Source organism: Scyliorhinus canicula, chromosome 17, assembly GCF_902713615.1.
Source record: "Scyliorhinus canicula chromosome 17, sScyCan1.1, whole genome shotgun sequence".
NCBI classification, from domain to species: domain Eukaryota; kingdom Metazoa; phylum Chordata; class Chondrichthyes; order Carcharhiniformes; family Scyliorhinidae; genus Scyliorhinus; species Scyliorhinus canicula.
This window is the reverse complement of record NC_052162.1, coordinates 126,876,170-126,898,490: the sequence shown is the minus strand read 5'-3', so window position 1 is coordinate 126,898,490 and position 22,321 is coordinate 126,876,170. Positions and strand designations below refer to the sequence as shown.

Here is a 22,321-nt window from a genome sequence, read left to right as displayed (position 1 = left end):
TGCTAAGGCTTTTATACATTTTTATTACTAAATGTTGCTGTAGCTGAGGCTGTTGCTACACGTGATACATTTTTATTACTAAATGTTGCTGTTGCTAAGGCTTTTATACATTTTTATTACTAAATGTTGCTGTTGCTGAGGCTGTTGCTACACGTGATACATTTTTATTACTAAATGTTGCTGTTGCTAATGCTGTGATACATTTTTATTGCTAAATGTTGCTGATGCTAAGACGTGGAGATTCTGCCGTTGGACTGGGGTGAGCACAGTAAGAAATCTTGCAACACCAGGTTAAAGTCCAACAGGTTTGTTTTGAATCACTAGATTTCGGAGCACTGCTCCTTCCTCAGGTGAATGAAGAGGTGGGTTCCAGAGACACATATATAGACAAAGTCAAAGATGCAAGACGACACTTTGTCAATGTGAGTCTTTGCAGGTAGTTAAGTCTTTACAGGTCCAGATGGTGCGACTGGAGAGAGGGATGTTCATAGGTTAAAGAGGTGTAAATTGTCTCAAGCCGGGACAGTTAGTAGGATTTCGCAAGCCCAGGCCAGGGTGGGGGATGAATGTAATGCGACATGAATCCCAGGTCCCGGTTGAGGCCGCACTCATGTGTGCGGAACTCAGTTTCTGCTCGGCGATTTTGCGTTGTAGCGTGTCCTGAAGGCCGCCTTGGAGAACGCTTACCCGGAGATCAGAGGCTGAATGCCCTCGACTGCTGAAGTGTTCCCCGACTGGAAGGGGAACATTCCTGCCTGGTGATTGTCGAGCGATGTCCGTTCATTCCGTTGTCGCAGCGTCTGCTTGGTCTCGCCAATGTACCACGCTTCGGGACATCCTTTCCTGCAGCGTATGAGGTAGACAATGTTGGCCAAGTCGCACGAGTATGTACCGCGTATCTGGTGGGTGGTGTTTTCGTATGTAATGGTGGTACCCATGTCGATGATCTGGCGCTTCTTGCAGAGGTTGCCATGGCAGGGTTGTGTGGTGTTGTGGTCGCTGTACTGAAGGCTGGGTAATTTGCTGCAAACAATGGTCTGCTTGAGATTGTGCGGTTGTTTGAAGGCAAGTAGTCGGAGTGTGGGGATAGCCTTGGCAAGATGTTCGTCTTTATCAATGAGGTGTTGAAGGCTGAGAAAAAGATGTCGCAGTTTCTCCGCTCCGGGGAAGTACTGGACGACGAAGGGTCAGTTGTGTCCCGTGTTTGTCTTCTGAGGAGTTCGGTGCGGTTTTTTGCTGTGGCGCGTTGGAACTGTCGATCGATGAGTCTAGTGCCACATCCTGTTCGTACGAGAGCATCTTTCAGCATCTGTAGATGTCTGTTATGCTCTGCCTCATCTGAGCAGATCCTTTGTATACGGAGGGTTTGTCCATAGGGGATGGCTTCTTTAATGTGTTTAGGGTGGAAGCTGGAGAAGTGGAGCATCGTGAGGTTATCCGTGGGCTTGCGGTAAAGCGAAGTGCTGAGGTGATCGTCCTTGATGGAGATGAATGTGTCCAAGAATGCAACTGATTCTGGAGAGTAATCCATGGTGAGTCTGATGGTGGGATGGAACTTATTGATGTCATTGTGTAGTTGTTTCAGTGATTCTTCACCGTGGGTCCAAAGGAACAAAATGTCCTCGATGTATCTGGTGTATAACATTGGTTGAAGGTCCTGTGCGGTGAGGAACATAGAACATAGAACAGCACAGAACAGGCCCTTCGGCCCTCGATGTTGTGCCGAGCAATGATCACCCTACTCAAACCCACGTATCCACCCTATACCCGTAACCCAACAACCCCCCCCCCCCCCTTACTTTACTTTTTCGGACACTACGGGCAATTTAGCATGGCCAATCCACCTAACCGCACATCTTTGGACTGTGGGAGGAAACCGGAGCACCCGGAGGAAACCCACGCACACACGGGGAGAACGTGCAGACTCCACACAGACAGTGACCCAGCCGGGAATCGAACCTGGGACCCTGGAGCTGTGAAGCATTTATGCTAACAACCATGCTACCGTGCTGCCTCTTCATACCACAGCATCTAGTACATAACTTGTGCATGAAAATGTTGACTTATTGAAGTGCGAATTTGGTCCCCATGGCTGTTCCATGTGTCTGGATGTAGAATTTGTTGTCGAAGGTGAAGACGTTGTGATCCAGAATGAAGCGGAAGAATTGCGCCTGGAGATTGGCAATTGTCGGTGTTGAGGACTGAGGCTGTTGCAGCAATGCCGTCGTCATGGAGGATGCTGGTGTAGAGTGCCGAGACATCCATTGTGACGAGGAATGTTGTTAACATGTACTAGATGCTGTGCTATGAAGAGGCAAGAGTTCAGCTCCTTTTTCACTAACACACCTTTAATGGTTCAAACTCACTCTGCACAGAACTCTACAGATCATCACAAGCTCCAGAGTCCACCTGAAGCCCCTTTACATATCAGTGCCAATCATTGAACACTTAACATAAATGAGACAACTAATTGCAATGTCTCTTAACCCATTACTTAACAAATGTTCCTGGTTCAACTGGACCACGGGTGCTGAGTTTCTGTAAGAAGACCTTTGCTAAGGCTGTAATACATTTTCATTACAGAATGTGTTGAGGAACAATGGTTTATTATTTCCAAGGGGCTTTGATGCAACTTTTCATGAAACAATGTTAGATTCCTGCTTAGCAGTTCTTATTTATTATCTGAAACAATGACTATCTTGCCACATTAGCCTGTGGATATTCCATTCACTGTCTGTGCACTGAATTAAGAAATGTGCTGCATCAATTCTTAAAGGCCCCAATAAATCCATAAAGTTACAAATCAGTGAATCAATAAATCAGTAAATATCTGGCCGTTCATTTGCTGTGTGTGTGGGAAGGGTTTCCCTGTTATCCACCCTGCGCAGCTACCAGCGAGTTCACGAGTGATGACAGGGGTTGGACTCTGCTGTTATTGCTGCTGTTAATCACATCCAGGACTGAACCATGTTCATTCTGACACTTGGTGAAGTGGGAGGGTCGGAGGGTTTCTCTCTGCTGGACTCAGTGAGGGGGGTGAGGAGATTTACGGGACCAGGAATGAGGGACTTCAGTTAGTTGGAGAGACTGGAGCTGCTGAAATTGTTCTCTTCAGACCATAGAGTCATTCGGGCAGAGAAGGAGGCCATTCAGCCCATTGACTCCATGCTGGCTCCCTGTGGAGCAATCCGGTCAGTCCCATTCCCCTCAAGTGCCAATCCAAATTTCATTTTGAAATAGTTCAGGGTGTCTGCTTCCACCATCCTCACGGGCAGCGAGTTCCAGGTCATTACCACTCACTCTGCACCTCCCCCCACACTCACATCTTTCTACTTTCATTCTTTCATGGGATGTGGTGTTTCTGGCTTGGGTCCAGCATTTGTTGTCCATCCCTAATTGCTGCTTTAGAAGGTGGTGGGTGAGGCACCTTCTTGAACTGTTGAAGTCTGTGTGGTGTCGGTAACAGCCCGGTAACACCCCGGTAACACCCCCAGTGCTGTCAGGGAGGGAGTTCCAGGATTTGGACCCAGCGACAGTGGAGAACAATGATATATATCTTTCTCGTACTAAAGCTTAAATGTGTGTCATCCTCGTCCTTCTCACATCAGCTAATGGGAGCAGCTTTTCTTTGTCTTGTCCACCTATATCCAATCTCCCCTCAACCTCCTATGCTCCAAAGTGAACAATCCTGGCTTCTCCGTCTGAGACTTGTGGTGAAATCCCTCCTCCGTAGAACCACCGAACCATCGAAAAGTTACAGCCCAGACAGAGGGCATTCAGCCGATCTTGTCCATACCAGCCCGAGGAAACCCAGGTGCCCTTTCTAATCCCAGCTTCCTCCATCCAGCCCATAGGCCTGTATCTTATACTCCTGGATCTCAAACAACGATGAGTCAGAGTACAGGAGGGAGATAGAGAGCTTAGTGGTGTCATGTGAGTGTACCTTTTAAGAAATGGGTGTTTATCGAATAGCTGTACTGGGTGTCCCTTTAAGAAATGGGTGTTTGTCAGAAAGCTGCAGTGATGTCAGAGTGTGGGTGGAGCTGGGCTGTCTGTCTTACACTTTCGTTTTTGAGCAGGCAGCTACAGTATATTTTAGTTTCATTTTGAGAGCTGGATAGCCGCAGGAAAAGCAAACATCTGTATAAGGCTCTATCTCTGCAATCTAAAGACTGTCTCCAGATCATTTGAGGATTTCAAAGTGATAACTGCTCTCAGTAGTGAATTTAAATCTGATCTTGGTGTCTAAAAGGGTCTTCTGTCTTATGGATGTTGCAAGGAAAGATTAACGGTTACTTATAGAATATTGCATCAGTGGTGAGATTGGCATTGATAGTTGTTTAGATGTTTACTGTGGGTTTATAAAATATTAACTGGTTTCATAAATAATCATTGTTTTAATTTAAAGGTACTTAAAAACTCTCTGTTGCACTCCACCTGTAAAGTGGGTCCGTGTGCTCCCCATAACCACAATCTAGTAAAAGTTGTGGGTCAGGTGAACTCCATGATACACTTTGGGGTTCTCTAAACCCTGGCCCATAAAAAATTGGGGGCTCGAGGGGGATAAAAGTCTTATCTATTGGAGTGGCTTTGTGAACTTAAAGACAGTGAGGGGGGAGCATATTGTGGTTGATTTTCAGGTATGGTATTCTAGTTTAAGTAGGGAGTGTGTTGTGGACAATGGCTCTTTCAGAGGCTCGGAAGTTTTTGGGGGTGGATAAGGTCACACTGAGTATCTTACGAACAGAGACTAAGAAAAGGCTTTTAGATTTGGCAAAAACATTGAAGTTAACGTTATCTGACAACATACGAAAAGGAGAGGTACTTGGCGCTAGCTGAGCATTTCAAATTGCCTGAGATACAGTCTGACTCATTAGAAATGGCAAAAATTCAGTTGCAAATCAAGCAACTTGAACATGAAAAAGAATTAAAGCAGCTTGAATACGAAATGAGAGAAAAAGAGAGAGAGGTAAGAGAAAAGAGAGAGAAAGGGAGATACAGATCAAGGAAAAAGAAAAAGAGAGAGTTTGTACTTCAGAAAATGGCCATGAAACATGACAGTCGGTTAAAATTGGCGGATGTAAAGGGAAACGTACAGTTGGAGGATAGTGATGAGGATGAAGAGAAAGAGCATAATCGTTAAAGGCTTGGAGGGCATCTCTTTAAATATGTCCAAGCATTGCCAATATTTGATGAGAAGGAGGTAGAAGCCTTTTTCATTTCATTTGAGAAAGTAACTAAACAAATGAAATGGCCAATGCACATGTGGGTATTACTGATTCAAACAAAGCTGGGAGGTAGGGCTAGTGAAGTATTTGCATCACTACCGGAGGAGGGGTAATAATAATAATCACTTATTGTCACAAGTAGGCTTCAATGGAGTTACTGTGAAAAGCCCTCGTCGCCAAATTCCGGTGCCTGTTTGGGGAGGCCGGTATGGGAATTGAACCTGCTCTGCTGGCATTGTTTTGCATTACAAGTCACCTGTTTAGCCCACTGTGCTAAACTAGGTGTCTGGGGAATATGAGGAGGTGAAAAATGCATCTTAAGTGCATATGAACTAGTGCCTGAAGCCTACAGACTAAGGTTTAGAAATAAAAAAAAAAGAACCTGGTCAAACATACATAGAATTTGAAAGGCTCAAACAGAGTAACTTTGATAGGTGGATACGGGCTTTGAAAATAGACCAAAGTATGAAGCTCTCAGAGAAATTCTACTTTTGAAGGAGTTTTAAAATTCAATTCCTGATGTAGTAAGAACTCATGTGGAAGAGCAGAGGGTTAAAACTGCGAGGTTAGCAGCAGAAATGGCAGATGATTATGGATCAGTTCATAAGTCAAAGCTTGGTTTCCAACATCAGTTTCAGCCTGTGAGGCATAGAAACTGGACAAAAGAGAAATACTCAAGTGACTCAAGAATACTCAAAGACAAATACTCAAGTTTGGGGCCTCACGGTAGCATGGTGGTTAGCATCAATGCTTCACAGCTCCAGGGTCCCAGGTTCGATTCCCGGCTGGGTCACTGTCTGTGTGGAGTCTGCACGTCCTCCCTGTGTGTGCGTGGGTTTCCTCCGGGTGCTCCGGTTTCCTCCCACAGTCCAAAGATGTGCAGGTTAGGTGGATTGGCCATGCTAAATTGCCCGTAGTGTAAGGTTAATGGGGGGATTGTTGGGTTACGGGTATACGGGTTACGTGGGTTTAAGTGGGGTGATCATTGCTCGGCACAACATTGAGGGCCGAAGGGCCTGTTCTGTGCTGTACTGTTCTATGTTCTAAGTGGTAGAGGTAAAGGAGATCTGATGGGAGATAATAAGGAGTGTGCACCTCAGATTAAAAATTAAATCCAGGAGGGTAGAAGAGAAATTAAAAGTTTCAAATGTTTTCACTGTAATAAACTAGGCCATGTAAAGTCACAGTGTTGGTGGTTGAAGAAAAGCACTAGGAAGGCTGATGTGGTAAAACAGGATAAGACAGTGGGGTTTGTTAAAGTGGTGAAGGAAAGCCCAAGTGAAGCAAAGGAGGTGCAAAAGATTGTGCAGCCTGATCAAGAGGTGATTGACAATAATTTACTTGTGTGGGTAAAGTTTACTCATGTATAGAAGGCGCAGGTTTTAAAAAAAGTCACAATTTTAAGAGATATGGGAGCTAGTCAACCTTTAATGGTAAGAGATGAGGAGTTGTGTAGTTTGGGAAGAATATTGCCAGAAAAGGTGGTAATATGTGGAATTCAGGGTGAGAAGAGTAGTGTTCCATTATATAAGGTAAGGTTGGAAAGTCCAGCGAAGAGTGGTGAAGTAGAAGGAGGAGTAACAGAGAAACTATCTTGTCCATGAATACAGTTTATCTTGGGTAATGATACAGTTGGATCACAGGTGGGAATGATGCCTACTGTGATTGATAAGCCAGTGGAAAATCAGACAACTGAAGAGTTGCAGGACGAATATCCTGGGTTTTTTCCGGATTGTGTAGTAACAAGGTCGCAAAGGCACAGATTAAGACAGAGGAGAAATCAAAGAGTGAAGATGTAGTTAAGTGCAATTATCAGAGACGATTTTTGATCAGATGGTTGAAAAAGAACAAGAACAGGTGGAGGATGAGGCGGATAATTTTAGTTCAGGAAAACTGGCAGATTTACAATAGAAAGATATAGAAATAAAACGGATGTATCAGAAAGCACACAATGAAGAGGAATCTGAGAGTATACCGGAGTGATATTACCATAAAAGTGATGTCTTGATGAGAAAATGGAGACCTTTACATATTCAGGCAGATTGAAAGTGGGCAGAAGTTCATCAAGTGGTATTGCGGTCGGGAATAGAAAGGAGGTGTTGCGAGTTGCACATGAGATACCAGTGGGAGGTCATTTGGGAATAAGGAAAACTCGAGCTAAAATACAAAAACATTTTTATTGGCCTGGACTACATAAAGATGTTGTTAAATTTTGTTGATCATGTCACACATGTCAAATGATATGCAAACCTCAAGCAGTGATAAAACCAGCACCCTCAATACCCATTCCAGCATTTGAAGAACCTTTTACAAGGGTCCTAATTGATTGCGTTGGACCGTTTCCTAAAACGAAAAGTGGGAATCGATATCTTTTGACCAATACGAATGTGTCTACTGGGTTTCCAGAGGCCATTCCAGTACGCAATATTACAGCTAAAAAGATTGTGGAGGACTTACATTCTTTACTAGATATGGACTACTCGCAGAAATACAATCGGATCAAGGATCAAATTTAACCTCAAGATTATTCAAAGAAGTTATGGATTGCTTTCGGAATAAAACAATTTAAATCAACTGCGTACCATCCAGAATCGCAGGGAGTGTTAGAAAGTCGGCATCAGACACTAAAGACAATGTTGAGGGCTTATTGTCAAAATTATCCAGAGGATTGGGTTAAAGAAATTCCATTCGTACTGTTTGCAATTAGGGATGCACCTAATGAGTCAACCAAATTCAGTCCTTTTGAATTAATTCTTGATCATGAGGTAAGAGGCCCACTTTAATTGATTAAGAAAAAATTGGTGAGTGAGAAATCGGAACTTACATTTTTGGATTATGTGTCAAATTTTAGGGAACGATTAAATAGAGCAGGTGAATTGGCTAGACAGCATTTAAAAATTGCGCAACGTGATAAAATGGGTAGCGGACAAGAAATCCAAAGTTCGTAGTCTTTCCAGTGGAGATAAAGTTTTACTACTGTTACCAATGGTAGGTGAACCTTTAAAAGCAAGGTTTAGTGGACCGTATCAGATTGAAAGGAAATTAAGTGAGGTGAATTATAGTGGTAAGAACGCCAGATAGAAGGAAAACTCACCCAGTGTGTCATGTGAATATGTTTAAAGGGTACTTTGAAAGGGAAGGAGAGCAAATGGAAGAGGTTTTAAAGATTCTAATTCAAAGTGACGAACCAAATCCTGATGACTTTGAATTTGACATTCCTCAAATTAAATTATAAAACGAGGATGTTCTTAAAAATTGGAATAAATTGTGGAGTTACCTTCCAGAGGAAAAACGAACTGACCTAAAAGAGTTATTGATATCACATGGGCAGGTTTGTGGAGATAAACTGGTAAGTACTAAAATGGCTATACATGATGTAGATGTAGGAAATGCTGTTCCAACTAAACAACATCCATATAGACATAACCCTTTAAAATTGGCACAGGTTAACAAAGAAATTGAGAGTGCTTAAAAATGGCATAATTGAAGTGGGTTGCAGCCAATGGAGCTCACCCATAGTGATGGTACCTAAACCAGACGGTACCCAATGGTTGTGTGTGGACTATAGAAAGGTTAATGCAGTTACAAGAACGGACTCTTATCCTGTTCCACATTTGGAGGATTGTCCTACTTTCTCAATGCAATCAAATTTTATTTCCAAACTGGATTTACTTAAAGGTTACTGGCATATCCAAAAGGGCGAAGGAGATTTCCGCTTTTGTGACTCCAGATGGTATATACCAATTCAAAGTTAATGCAATTTGGCGTGAAAAATGCCCCGTTTGAATGGTTAACTAACAAAGTCGTTTCAGGATTGCCCTATTGTGCGGTATACATCGACGATCTGCTAATTTGCAGCCAGACATGGAAAGAACATTTGAAGCATCTGATGGAGTTATTGATCGCCTTCAGGAGGCGGGTTTGGTGGTAAACCTAGCCAAAATTCAGTTTGGAAAAGCCCAAGTCACTTTCCTGGGTCATACAATCGGACAGGGTCGAATAGTCACGCGGGATGTGAAAACGAAAGTTATTGGTGAGTTTCCAATACCCTGGACACGAAGGGAAATAATGCGGTTTCTTGGCCTGAGTGGATTCTACCGGAAATTTGTGCAAAATCTTCGCAGTGCGGTTGCTCCACTGATGGACTTGCTAAAGAAGCGTAGCAAATTTAAATGAACAGCGGAGTTTCAACAGGCATTTGACTGCCTGAAAGCTGTGATAACCAATGCTCCTGTGTTGGAGAATTACAAGGGGCTCTGTGATCAGATTGAACTAAAGTATCTGAAATGCTGAGGTGCAGAAATGGATGAATCATGCAGACTTTCTTTTTTTTAAATAATATTTTATTACGGTATTTGAAAATCTTATAACAGTAACAAAAACAATGACTTCAACATGGTAAAATAAACATTTCCCCCCATCCCAATCTTAACACACTTCAACCATACTACAATAATCCCCCCCCCCCCCCCCCCCCCAGTGGCGTGCAGAGGTCTGGTGATGCCCGGGGCAAATCTTGATTGTATGCCCCAAAGACTCAAGTATAAGGCCTAATATACTGAGAAATATTGTGAGAAAGGAAAACATTTTGAATATATAAACACAGATGAAACATGAAATAAACGCTTTATTCGATTTTAATATAAATCAATCAAATTTATTAAGTTCTTTTCCCCAAATGGTACCTCCTGTCACAAAACACCTAAACTACTTCACTTTTTACATCAGCTGTGAGAAATTCTTTTTCAATGCTTATTAAAGCCAGGTTGGTCAGTCGCTCCTGTGACATAGAAGACCTCAGATATGTTTTTATTAATTTCAGTTTTGAAAATGACCTTTCACAGCTTGCGACTGAAAATGCGATTGTAAGCAGTAATCTGTATGAAACACACAGCGTCGGAAAGACATCCCTCCAATACTGCAGTAAAGACTCCAGAGCATCTTTAGGATCAGGGGGAACTCTATTCCCTCCAGCTCGAAGGAGCATCACAAAATCAATAATTTTGTCATATAACTGAATTGCAACCACATCATTGTCATAATAATTTGCAAAGTCTGAACATTCCTTTTTTAATTTCTCTCTTTCTTGTTCGTCTTCAATCACTCCTGAATTCAAGTTCAGAAGAAAAGAAAATCGGTCACTGAGTCTTTGAAGACGGACACTGCGGTCTTCAATTTCAGTTTTTAATCTGTTCACAATCTCTACCATTACTCTATTCATTTCTTCTTGTGCCGTCAGTCCACTATCTCTTGCTGACTCTCCAGGCATTATTCTTCTTCTCCTTGTTCGTGCAATTGGTATTCCCCAATTTTGACAATATTCATTGGCTAAATCTATTGCATTGTGGATAATTTCGTCATTCTTCAAATTCAAGATATGAATAAGTCCTCTCAGATCACAAGAAGCTTCATGGAACCCCATTTTCGGATCCTGCAAATGTTTTGAGACTTTATCCACTGATGATAAAACTGAGTACCAAAAATTTAATAAAGCTATAAACGGGAACTGTTGAATAGAGTTCAGTAGCGATCCTGCATCAGATTTAGTTTCCCTTGAAAATTCTCCTTCCAGCAGGTGTTGAAGGCTTGCAATAACGTTGTCACACTCTTCGTGGATTACTTGCACAGCATCATGGCTGGAACTCCATCTTGTGTCACACTGTCTTTTCACAGTCCGAGTGACAAATGATTTTAACACTTCCCAACGAGAAGTAGATGAAGAAAAAAAAGTAAAGAGTTTTTCTAGAATGCCAAAAAATGTAACAACAACAGGTTGCACCTCACTTGCATGGACACAGGACAAATTGAGGCTGTGGTTCTCGCAGTTCACAAACACAGCTTTTGGGTTAACTTCAAGAATTTTTTGTTGAACACCTCCTCTCACTCCAGCCATAACTGCTGCGTTATCATATGCTTGACCACGACAGTCATTCATGGAAATTTTGTCTTCTTCCAATTTTTCCTGAATTTTATTTACCAGGCTGACTGCATCTTTCTTGTTGACTTGAAAAAATCCCAGAAATGTCTCCTTTATTTCTACTTTTCTATTTTCATCAATATGAACGTAACGCAGAATTTCAGAAACCTGATCTTCATGGGCAATATCTGGAGTTGAATCCAGCATTATGCTAAAATATTTTGCGTCCTTAATTTCGGAAATTATATTTTTCTTGACAGTTTCACCAAGAAGATTGATTATTTCGTTTTGAATTCTGTTGGACAAGTAGGTGACACTTTTTGGTTTCTCTTTCCCTCTCTGCAAGTGTTTTGCTAAGATGTCATCATATTTGGCCAAAAGTCTGATTGTTGCTAGAAAGTTTCCTGTATTTTCACTGACTGTCTCCCCTGGCTCTGATAACCCAGATATTCCTTCTCCTCGATGTCCACGATAGGCCAGATTCTGTTTTGCCAGAAAGGATATAACCTCGACAATCCGTTCAGTTATAGCTTTCCATCTTTTCTTTTCAGCAGACATTTGCTGTTGAAGTTCAGCATCTATCGTAGTTGAATGATGGAGTCGAACTACGAGGTTCAGGTATTCCCTCATCATGTGAGCTCTATGAGAAGGGCTTTTTTCATGGTCAGGTATTGTTGGATTTAATTTTCTCCAAGTGGAGAAACCGTCTTCCTTTCCAAAGTTTAACACAGACGACAAATGCTCCTTTGAAAACAAAAAGCAAACAAAACAGTAGCATGCTTTCCGATATGGAAAGTATAACAACTATTTTCTCTCCACAATTTCTCCGTTTCTGGAAACTTTATCAAACCACTGTTTGGAAAATGATCTCCTATCCTTCTCAGCAAATGGACCACTTTTATTCTGATATCTTTCAGGGCCATGTTGTAATATTGTCATCTTCAAATGATCTGGAATCGGTTTCTTCAAACAGCCAAAATCGCTTCTTTGCAAAAATATGCAAAAATCTTCTTTATTTTCTTCACATGGATCATCATCCTGACAACGAGACTGAGGAGAGAGAGTATTATGTTCTGACCGAGCTGAATCCGTATCAGAAAAATCCTTCTCTGCACCCACATCATCTTTTACTTCTCCAGGTTCTCCTACTTCTTCTTTACTTCTTTTATCCATGCATCTAATGCCCCTCTTTGATGGGACTCTTCTTCGACTCTGGCCCTCCTTTTTTTCCTGTTCTGTGCTCCACTCGGTTGTACACGAAATACTCGTAACATTTCATTTTCTATCTCAAAAACCGTAAGACGCATGAGAAAATGGGAAGAAAATGGTAAACAATCGGTCAGTTGCAGACGGATAAACCATATTTCATTTCTTTGTTCCTTCGTATCAAATTATTTCACACTGATTCTCCACTGATAATTTTGTGCAATTTATATCATAGACTTGCAAATTAGTGGTATCTGTATTCGAATATTAGCATGTTAAGGAATAAATGTCTCTTATTCCGAGATTAAATGCCATAGCAGTCCTCTGATCATCCAGGCTTCACTCTTACTACATCCCACGTAAATATTTCATTAAATATCGCCAAAAAACCTATAAAAACCGTAGTTACACCTGTTCTAGAGCTATTCACTGACATGAGTAGGTAAAAGAACTAATCTAGATGCACAAAAAGCTGAAGAAAAGACGAGTTATGACTCGAGGAAACGCAGGAACGAACAGCCATGTCTGCTTGTTGCTTTTGATGGTTGCACCACGTACATCATCCGCATGCGTGTGGGGGGATGGGGAAAAGGACCATTTTCTCTAGACAGAAAGGGTACACCATGTTAAAGGAATAAAGGGCTAACAACTGCCTCTGCAGTGTGGTGAGCCTCCAAAAATTGATTTATCACCGCTGAAATTTTAAAATTACTATCTTATTTCCTTCTCTGGGGCAGCACGGTGGCCTAGTGGTTAGCACAACCGCCTCACGGAACTGAGGTCCCAGGTTCGATCCCGGCTCTGGGTCAATGTCCGTGTGGAGTTTGCACATTCTCCCCGTGTCTGCGTTGGTTTCGCCCCCACAACCCAAAAAATGTGCAGAGTAGGTGGATTGGCCACGCTAAATTGCCCCTTAATTGAAAAAAATAATTGGGTAATCTAAATTTAAAAAAAAAAAAAAATTTTAAAAAAAAAATTTTTTTTTTTCCTTCTCTGATTGGATGCCCCCATCCAATGGATGCCCGGGGCCAATGCACCGTCGGCCCCCCCCTCTGCACGCCACTGCCCCCCCCCCCCACTCCTTGGAATACTGCATCTGCTGACATTTTTAATTTTCCCTGAGGTCGACGAACGGCTGCCACCTCCGGGTGAACCCAACCATTGACCCTGTTAAGGCAAACTTTATTTTCTTGCGACTGAGAAACCCAGCCATGTCACTAACCCAGGTCTCTACACTCGGGGGGGCTTCGAGTCCCTCCACATTAATAAGATCTGTCTCCGGGCCACCAGGGAGGCAAAGGCCAGGATGTCAGCCTCGTTCACCCCTTGAACTCCCGGCTCTTCCGACACTCCAAACATCGCTAACTCCGGACTCGGCAGCACCCATGTTTTTAGCACCGTGGACAGTGCCTGAGCAAAACCCTGCCAAAACCCTCTGAGCTTTGGGCATGCCTAAAACAGGTGGACATGATTTGCTGGGCTTCCCGCGCACCTATCCTCTACCCTGAAAAACTTGCTCATTCTATCCACTGTCATGTGTGCCCGGTGCGTGCAGACTTTCTTGCCCAAAGAGACTGTCAATCAAGAAGGATTCCAGTGGAGGAAGAAGAACTAAAATGGAATTTGTTATGATAAATTTTTGCGTGTTTTTAGAAAAATGTATATGGACTGTCAATATTTCTTAAAGGAAAGTGAAAAGGTGAAAAATGAAAGCATCTTGAAGTTGATGGTTTATTTTTTTTTTCTTGGAGGTGTCATGGGAGAGTACCTTTAAGAAATGGGTGTTTATTCAATAGCTGTTGTGGGTGTTCCTTTAATAAATGGGCGTTTGTCAAATAGCTGCAGTGATGTCAGAGAGTGGGTGGAGCTTGGCTGTCTGTCTTTCACTTTCACTTTGAACAGGCAGCCACAGGGTGTTTTTGAAAATGAAATGAAATGAAAATCGCTTATTGTCACAAGTCGGCGTCAAATGAAGTTGCAGTGAAAAGTTCCGCTTCGAGAGCTGGATAGCTGCAGGCAAAGCAAACAGCTGTATAAGGATCTCTCTGCAATCTAAACCCTGTCTCCAGATCATTTGGGTGATTTCAAAGTGATAACTGCTCTCAATAGAGAATTTAAACCTGATCTCTGTGTTAAAAAGGGTCTTTTGTCTTATGGATGTTGCAAGGAAAGATTAAAGGTTACTCATAGAATATTTTATCTGTGCCGATGATTGGTGTTGATAGTTATTAAGATGTTTACTGTGGGTTTATAAAGTATTAACTGGTTTCATAAATAATCATCGTTTTAATTTAAAAGTACTTTAAAATTCTCTGTTGCACTACACCTGTAAAGTAGGCCCGTGTGCTCCCCATAACCACAATTCAAAGTTCTGGGTCAGGTGAACTCTATCGGGTTCTCTAAACTCTGGCCCATGACAGTAGCATGGTGCAAAAACAACAATCTCTTCCTCAATGTCAGCAAAACTAAGGAGCTGGTCATCGACTTCAGGAAGTGAAGTACCGTCCACACCCCTGTCTGCATCAACAGTGACGAGGTGGAGATGTTTGACAGCTTCAAATTCCCAGGTGTGCAAATCATCAACAATTTGTCCTCGTCCATGTACGTCAACGTTACAACCAAGAAAACACAACAGCGCGTATACCTCCTCAGAAAAGTAAGGAAATTCGGCCTGTCCGCATTGACTCTGACCAATTTTTACAGATGCACCAGAGAAAGTATCCTATCTGGCTGCATCACAGCCTGGTATGACAACGGCTTGGCCCAAGACCATAAGAAACCACAGAGAGTAATTTAATAAGCTGTGCACAAGGGACACGTTTAAAATTATCAAGCATATCATGTTGTGTAAGCACAGTTGCATTTTGACATATGACAGTTTCAAATTATGATGCAGATCATGTTTTGTAAGATGCAGTTACATTTCTATGTTAATGTATAACAGTTCCAGAGTAAGGGGGATGTGTTGATATGCCTGTGCACAGTTCTGTACATAGTTAGATATGCAACCTCCAACCAGTTGGCGGTGATAGAGATTCATCATGTGACCTGGGACACCCACCAGTTGGTAGTAAGACGTACAAGAGGTTCATCGCACTTAGAGTAGCTGCAGGAGAATTCATGCAGACCTCAGTGTCGAAAGGTTTGGTTTTGAAGCTAAAGGTTGATTAATTTGAACATCTGTTGGACATCCCAATGTGTCTGTGTTACCATGGGGATCAGTAATTCAGGGTGGAGCCTTGGTTGGAATTGTGGGTGTTTGTCACAGAAAGCAGGCAGTCTGCAGTTAGCTTGGAAGCAGCCAGCTGTGGGAGCAGGAGCTGTGAGCCAGCTGTGGGAGCAGGAGCTGTGAACCAGCTGTGGGAGCAGGAGCTGTGAACCAGCTGTGGGAGCAGGAGCTGGGAACCAGCTGTGGGAGCAGGAGCTGTGGGAGCAGGAGCTGTGGGAGCAGGAGCTGTGAACCAGCTGTGGCAGCAGGAGCTGTGAACCGGCTGTGGGAGCAGGAGCTGGGAACCAGCTGTGGGAGCAGGAGCTGTGTACCAGCTGTGGGAGCAGGAGCTGTGAACCGGTTGTGAGAGCAGGAGCTGTGAACCGGCAGTGGGAGCAGGAGCTGTGAACCAGCTGTGGGAGCAGCAGCTGTGAACCGGCTGTGGGAGCAGGAGCTGGGAACCAGCTGTGGGAGCAGGAGCTGTGAGCCAGCTGTGGATGCAGGAGCTGGGAACCAGCTGTGGGAGCAGGAGCTGGGAACCAGCTGTGGGAGCAGGAGCTGTGAACCAGCTGTGGGAGCAGGAGCTGGGAACCAGCTGTGGGAGCAGGAGCTGTGAACCAGCTGTGGGAGCAGGAGCTGTGGGAGCTGTGAACCGGCTGTGGGGGCAGGAGCTGTGAACCGGCTGTGGGAGCAGGAGCTGTGAACCAGCTGTTGGAGCAGCAGCTGTGAACCGGCTGTGGGAGCAGGAGCTGGGAACCAGCTGTGGGAGCAGGAGCTGTGAGCCAGCTGTGGATGCAGGAGCTGGGAACCAGCTGTGGGAGCAGGAGCTGGGAACCAGCTGTGGGAGCAGGAGCTGTGAACCAGCTGTGGGAGCAGGAGCTGTAAACCAGCTGTGGGAGCAGGAGCTGTGAACCAGCTGTGGGAGCAGGAGCTGTGAACCAGCTGTGGGAGCAGGAGCTGTGAGCCAGCTGTGGGAGCGGGAGCTGTGAACCAGCTGTGGGAGCAGGAGCAGTGAGCCAGCTGTGGGAGCAGGAACCTAGAGGGGCATGCGGAACCAGAGGGTGTTCCTAATGTTTAAATCCCTCAGGGGGAAGGGAGTGAAGCTCACGCTTGGACTGAGGAGTCAACAATTTTCAGGTCTCAAAGGAAAGTTGGAGGATTGTTCAGTCGAAAGCTGATGGAAGGACCCTCATAAAATCTTGGAGCTTGGGGAATAGCTGAGATACTGAGGAGAATTAAAGTGAATTCTGGAGAGTTTTCACATACCTGCACAAACTCTCCTCCATTCTGCCCCACTGGGAAGCAACATCCCTGACCCAGCTCCGCACCTTCTCCACATTCGCCGCCCTGTAATAATACATCAGGTTCAGGAGACCCAAACCCCCTGCCTGCCTTCCCTATGTAGCAGCACCTTTCTCACTCTGGCCACCTTCCCTCCCCATATGAACGAGGTAATCCTTCCCTCAATCTCCCTGAAAAAAGCCTTTGGCAGGAAAATCGTTAGGCATTGAAAAACAAACCGAAATCACAGCAACACATTCATTTTAACCGCCTGCACCCGACCCGCCAGTGACAGAGGGAGACCATCCCACCTTGCCAGGTCAGCTTTCACTCTCCCCACCAAACTAATGATGTTGTACCTGCGAAGCCTCCCCCACTCCCGGGCAACCTGCACCCCCAGATACCTAAAGTGAGTCCCTGCCCTACCTAATGGCAGCCCCACCACCCCCGGCTGAGACACCACAAAATACTCACTCGTGGCCAGGTTCAGCTTGTACCCCGAGAAAGACCCAAATACTCGCAGTAGCTCCAATATTCCCCCTATTGACGCACTCGGCTCCGACACATACAGCAGCAAGCCATCGGCGTATAAGGACACCCTATGCTCTCCCCCCCCCCCCCCCCCCCCCGCACTATTCCTTTTGATGCTCCCGAACTTCTTGATGCGATGGCCAATGGCTCGATCGCAAGTGCAAACAGCAGGGGGGACATAGGACATTCCGGCCTCGTCCCACGGTGGAAAGGTATCTCAAGCTGATGTTGTTTGTGCGGACACTCGCCTTCGGCTCCTTATATAGCTTTACCCAGTTCACAAAACTTGGTCCAATCCCAAACCGCTCCAGAACTGTCATTAAGTGACTCCATTTTACCCGGTCAAACGCCTTCTCGCCGTCCAATGCCACAACCACCTCTGTTTCCTTCCCTTCCGCCGGTGCCATAACGATGTTCAAAACCCTCATGTTCAAAAAATGCTGCTTCCCTCTCACGAACCCCGTCTGATCCTCACCTATCACCTTCGGAAGGCACTCCTCCAGCCTACCTGCCAGTATCTTCTCCAATACTTTTGCGTCCACATTCAGAAGTGATATGGGCCTCCACGACCCACACTCCATCGGATCCTTATATTTGTCTCGCAACAGTGAAATCAATGCCTGCCCCAGGGTTTATGGCAACACCCCTTCCCTATTGCCTCTTCAAACATCCCCACCATCAGCAGTACCAGCTTATCCTTGTATTTTTTATAATATTCCACCGGAAACCCATCCGGCCCTGCCACCTTCCCCGACTGCATCCTCTCAATCGCATCCTTTATCTCCTGCTCCAATATTGAGGTTTGACATTCAATTTTTGATGTGACGTTTGGTATGAGATTTCTCTCTGTAAATCCTCCTCTTCTGATGGCCTATGAAAGGAGTTTACAAAAGTCATCACTGTCAGCACATAATAGAAATTCAGAACAGTAGTTTCTATGGAATATTCTTTCCTCTCATTCCCCAAGATCTGTAAATCTCCATCCTACACACTCTCCCTCCATTCTAACACTGCTCTTTCTAATATGCACCCTCCCAATTCTCCTGAAGGTGCTGATTCAGGCTGATTGACAGATCCCTGCTCACTGCTTCCAGTCCTGGACACAGAGACCTGAAAATCTTCCTGCAGGCTGCCAGACAGATGCCTGCCTACATTACTGGACAGAAAATGTGTGTAATATACAGACTGGATTCACTTCCTTTCCCTTCAGTTGCTGCAAGTCCCCAATGTCCCCCCAGAATGAGGAAAGAAATGGAAAAGGGGGAACATTGATTCCCTCCCAGATGTTACAGAGGAGGAAGTTTCAGTCCAACTTCCGTATTGTGATGTCACAAAGGAGCCTCGCCAGGATCAGCCAATAGGAATCACTCTGCTCCGAGGGGACGTCTCCGGGTTCCAGTGCTCAGCCCCGGCGCAGACACGGGAGCCCCGCCCCCACCCATTGTTCCCCGCCCACCTCCTCCAGACAGGGTTTCCAGGCAACCGGCTGACGGCTCCGGCCAGAGCTAGAAGCCGCTCAGCGACCTCCCCCTTCCCCGGACTGCGCATGTGCGGGTGAGAGGTCGCCCCCTGACCTTCCAGCTGAGGTGTTGACCAATGGGAAGGTTGGAGGACCGGAAGGACTCTATTCGGTCAGATCAAACCGCGGACTTCCGGTGTCTGAAAATGGCGCTTCACACAGACTGAAACCTCCTCCTGTCTCCAACATCTGTGAGTAAAACACTTTCTTTTCTCCCCCTTTCCATTTCTTTTCTCATTCTCACCTTCAATTGGTCACTTGCAGCAACTGAAGGGAAAGGAAGTGAATCCAGGGAGGGTGCAAACTCTGCAAAGCTTGGCCCAGGTCTTTCGCTCTCTCTTAAAGACATTGACATCCTTTGCTCCCTCAGCTTGACACATTTATTTGTCTGGCTAAAATGATGGTCTCTTTCCTAATGTTCACAATTAAAGGGCTGCTTTCCCCAGGAGATGGCTGACATTTAAGGGGACAGGAAAATATATATTTTAATTGATTTATGGGATGCCGTTGACGCTCGTTTGCTCAGTATTATTGCTCATTCCTCCAATTCAGAGGGCATTTTAGAGACAATCACTGTATGGGTCAAGCTAAGAAACACCAAGGGGGCTAAATACATTTGTCGGGGTGGTACACAGACCCTCAAACTGCGTTGGTAACGTTGGGAATAGCATTAGACAGGAAATCAGAGATGGGTGTGATAACGGAACATCTGTGATTAAATTTGAATTTAATCTGCACGTAGTATAGCTGAGTCAAAGTAGTCACATTGAATGAGGAGGAATTTCTGGAGTGTATACGGGATGGTTTTCTGCACCACAATGTTGAGGAACAAACAAGGGAACAGGCCATCTTGGACTGGGTGTTGTTCAATGAGAAAGAATTTTCTAGTTGTGAGAGAACCTTTGGGGATGAGTGGCCAGAAGTTGATAGAATTCTTTATCAAGGGAGGGTAGTGAGATTGTTGATTTTGAGTATAGAGTACTGAACCTCAAGAAATGTAACAATGATGAGATGAGACATGAGTTCATATGATGGATTGGGAAACATTCCTGAAAGGAAGGACTGTGGACAGGCAATGGCAGACATTCAAGGAATGAATACGTGAACTCCAAAAGGTATTTGATCCTATTTGACGCAAGAGTAGAAAGGGAACTGTGGCCGAACTATGGCTGACGAGGGAAATTGGAGATAATATCAGATTCAAAGAAGTGACACACAAATTAGCAAGAAGAAGCAACAGACCTGAGGATTGGGAACAGTTTAAAATTCAGCAAAATTATGCCAAGGGACTGTGTGAGAAGGGGAAAATACAATATGAAAGTAAGCTAGCGGTGAACATAAAAATTGACTGTAAAAGTTCTATAGGTATGTAAATCAAAAAGTTTGATTAAAAACGAATGTAGGCCCCTTGCAATCAGAAATAGGGGATTCAAAAGAGGGTTGCTGCCCCCGACGATGTTACAGGCCACGATTCTGCTGATTCTGAAGCTGGACAAGAACCTGGAGCTGTGTGGGACCTACAGGCCGATATCCCTGTTGAATGTGGACGCCAAACTGCTGGCCGAACTTGTGTCCTCCAGGATTGAGGATCGTGTTCCGGACGTTATTGGGGAGGACCAGACGGGGTTTGTTAAGGGCAGGCAGTTGGTGGCCAATGTAAGAAGGTTGTTAAAGGTGATCATGATGCCCCCGGAAGGTAGGGAGGTGGAGGTAGTGATTGCAATGGATGCAGAAAAGGCTTTTGATCGGGTAGAATGGGATTATCTGTGGGAGGTATGGTCTGGTCTCCAATCTGTAATAATCACCGGTTTGCCCCGGTAAGTATGGATGGGGGGGTTCCGGATATGGCGGAGAGCAGGGATTGAGAGGATGGGGGATATGTTTATAGACGGGAGCTTTCCGAGTGTGAGGGCGCTGGAGGAAAAGTTTGGGTTGGCGAGGGGAAACAAATTCTGCAGGTGCGGGACTTCCTACGTAGACAGGTGTCAACCTTCCCGATCCTACCGCTAAGGGGGATTCAGGACAGGGTAGTTTCCAGAGGGTGGGTAGAAGGGAACGTCTCGGACATTTACAAGGAACATATGGGGTCAGAGGAGACGCAGACTGAGGAGCTGAAGCGCAAGTGGGAGGAGGAGCTGGGAGGAGAGATAGAGGATGGTCTATGGGCAGACGCGCTGAGTAGAGCCAGGCTCAGCCTGATACAGTTCAAGGTTGTTCACTGGGCTCACATGACAGTGGCCTGGAAGAGCAGATTCTTTGGGGTGGAAGACAGATGTGCAAAATGTGCGGGAGGACCAGCGAACCATGTCCACATGTTCTGGGCCTGTCCGAAGCTTGGGGGACTTTGGCAGCGTTTGCAGATGTCATGTCCACAGTGTTAAAAACAAGGGTGGGGCTGAGTCCAGAGGTGGCGATTTTCAGGGTCTCGGAAGACCCAGGAATCTAGGTGGAGAACGAGGCAGACGTTCTGGCCTTTGCTTCCCTGGTAGCCCGGAGACGGATAGCTTGGAGGGACTCAAAGCCCCCGAAGTCGGAGACCTGGCTATCGGACATGACTGGCTTTCTCTGTTTGGAGAAAATCAAGTTTGCCTTGAGAGGGTCACTGTTAGGGTTCACCCAGAGGTGGCAACCGTTCGTCGACTTCTTTGCGGAGAATCAATCGTCAGCAGATGTGAGGGAGGGGGTTAGTTTAGCTTAGAGTCGGGGGTTAATAAAGGTGGGACCTGTAAGGGAGGGAGACGATTTTGCACTATGTTTATAGTTTCATGTACAACGTTTATTTTGTTGTTGTAATAATACCAAAAATACCTCCATAAAATGTTTATTAAAAAAAAAAGAAACAGGGGATTCATAACGGGGAACAAAGAAATGGCTCAGGAACTAAATTGGTACTTTGTTTCTGTCTGCACAAAGGAAGACATGAATAATGTACTGGAAGTCTTGAGCAACACAAGATTTTGTGAGAAGCTGACGGAAATTGGTATTAGTAGTATTGTTATTGGTATTATCCATTATCCTGGATCTCTGGATTACTGGTCCAGTAATCTGGGTTCGATCTCGGCCTTGGGTCACTGTCCGTGTGGAGTTTGCACATTCTCCCCGTGACTGTCTGGGTATTCCCCGCGTGCCAAATATGTGCAGGTTAGGTGGATTGGCCATGCTAAATTGCCCCTTAATTTGAAAAATTTCAAAAAAACCTCTGCAACACAGCCTCCCCTCTCCATATCACTGCTCCCCTGAAAGTTTTGACTTTTGGGAAGGAGAGAGGATCGAATGTTCATAGAAACTAGAATTGTCTGTTCTGAATGTCTATCCTGTCCTGACAGTGATGATTGTGTGAACCCCTTTTACAGGATCTCAGAAGGTGAGGATTTACAGACAGAAATCTCAAAGCAAACTTCACGTCAACATCCGACAGCGTTGCTCAATTA

General features: G+C 44.8%; 1 protein-coding gene across 1 annotated transcript in view; it reads left to right on the top strand.

Annotated features, from left to right (window-relative positions):
* LOC119951609 (oocyte zinc finger protein XlCOF7.1-like) overlaps positions 1-22,321 on the top strand; it is a 34,448-nt gene that overhangs the window by 8,244 nt on the left and 3,883 nt on the right. The gene's annotated exons all lie outside the window — the stretch shown is intronic.